Raw genomic sequence first — 2,116 nt, 5'->3', positions numbered from 1 at the left:
CTGCTGCTGCAGGCATGCGTCTGTGTCTGTTGCTGCAGCAGCAGAAGCAAAAATACTAATAATATAAATATAATTAATTAATTAAATAAAATAAATAATAAAAAAAGAAGAAGAAAAGACACAAGAAAAAAAAACCTTTGCTGCTGTGGTGTATATACCCTGTTCTTTAAGAGTTTTGCTGCTGCTGCTGTTGCTGCTGCTGCTGCTGCTGCTGTTGCTGCTGTTGCTGCTAATGTATGTATTGTTATTGACCAAGAAAGAGAGAAAAGAAGAAAAAAAATATAAATATATTTATTTATTTATTTTATTTATTTATTTTATTTATTTATTTATTATTTATTCTTTATTATATAGACAGAAGGCTGCTCCTATTGCTGCTGCTTTTGCTGCTAAGTGCTGCTGCTGCTGCTGCTGCTGCTGCTGCTGCTGCTCATACATAGAGAGAGAGGTGCCTATACACCTCAAGTTGCTGCTACCATTTGCTGTCTTTGTTTCTTTTTATTTATTTTTTTTATTTATTCTTATTTAATTTATTTAATTAAATATAATTAATATAATTATATAATAAACAATTGCTGCTCTTGCTGTTGCTCTTGTTGCTGCTGCTGCTGCTGCTGCTCTTGCTCCTGCTTCTGCTGTGCATGCACACCAGCCCTTATCAGCAGCAGCAGCAGCAGCTGCAGCGACAGCAGCAGCAGCAGCAGCAGCAACGGTGGGGTGCTGCTGCTACTGCTGCTGCTGCTGCTGCTGCTGCTGCTGCGTCGCATGCTATGTCTATATATATATAAATAAAAAATAAATAAAAATAAATTGGGGTGTATAGGCAGTTATATTCCTGAATTTTTTGTGCATTTTTTTTCTTTTTTTTTTTATAAATAAATAAATAAATAAATAAATAGATAAATAAATAAATAAATAAATAAATAAATAAATAAATAAATAGAGAAAATGTCTTGCTGTTCTGCTGCTTGTGTCCCTGATTTTGGTGATCTAGGGGTAGAGGAAGGAATAAATAAATTAAATAATTATTTAATAAATAAAAGTTATATAACAGGGTATAAACCAACAAAAGATGATTTATTTATTATAAATAAAATAAATAATGTTGGGGCTGGACAATTAATACTTAATAATTATAATAAATATATGCATGCATGCAGATGGTATAAACATATCTCTTTCTTTTGTATACATGAGCAACAAACATGGCCATTAGGTCTAATTAAGGAAGAAATAAAAAAACAAGAAAAAAAACAAGAAAAAAAACAAGAAAAAAAAATAAATAAAAAAGAAGAAGATGATGATATAGATCTATTTGGTAAAAATATATCTATGCATGCATGCATGCATGCATGCAGTGTATATGTATGCATGCATGCAGTGTAAATATATGCATGCAGTGTATGCATGCAGTGTATGCATGCATGCACGCATGCATGCATGCATGCAGTGTATGTGTATGCATGAAGTTGATGTAGGGGATGCATACGGTGTATGTAGGCATGCATGCATGCATGCATGTGCTGTATAGAGTGTATATATGCATGCATGCATGCATGCATGCATGCATGCATGCATGCAGTGTATGTATGTCTTATATGTTGTGGGGTGTCTTATTGGGGTGTATATGCATGTCTTTATATAATAAATAAATATAATATATATATTATACAAATAAATAAATAAATAAATAAATAAATAAATAAATAAATAAATAAATAAATATAATTAAATATAATTAATTAATATTAATTAATTTATTTATTTATTTATTTATTTATTTATTTATTTATTTATTTATTTATTTATTTATATACATAGGTGATGATGATAACGAGGAAGAATTAAAGGAATTAAAAAAGAAGAAAGAAGAAGAAAAAAAGAAGAAAAAAAAAGAAGTAATTAATAAATCTTCTCTTGTTATTGAGATCAAGCCTGCTAGTAAGTACTCTCTCCTCCTTTTGTCTCCTTTTTTCTCTCCTTTTCTTTGTCTCCTTTTTTGTCTCCTTTTTGTCTCCTTTTTTGTCTCCTTTTTTGTCTCCTTTTCTTGTCTCCTTTTCTTGTCTTTTTGTATTATTATATAAAAGTGTCTCCTTTTGTCTCCTTTCTTTCTTTC

The sequence above is a fragment of the Eimeria maxima genome, genomic scaffold (assembly GCF_000499605.1).
Source record: "Eimeria maxima Weybridge genomic scaffold, Emw_scaff1243, whole genome shotgun sequence".
NCBI classification, from domain to species: Eukaryota; Apicomplexa; class Conoidasida; order Eucoccidiorida; family Eimeriidae; genus Eimeria; species Eimeria maxima.
Note: the sequence above shows the minus strand (reverse complement) of the source record.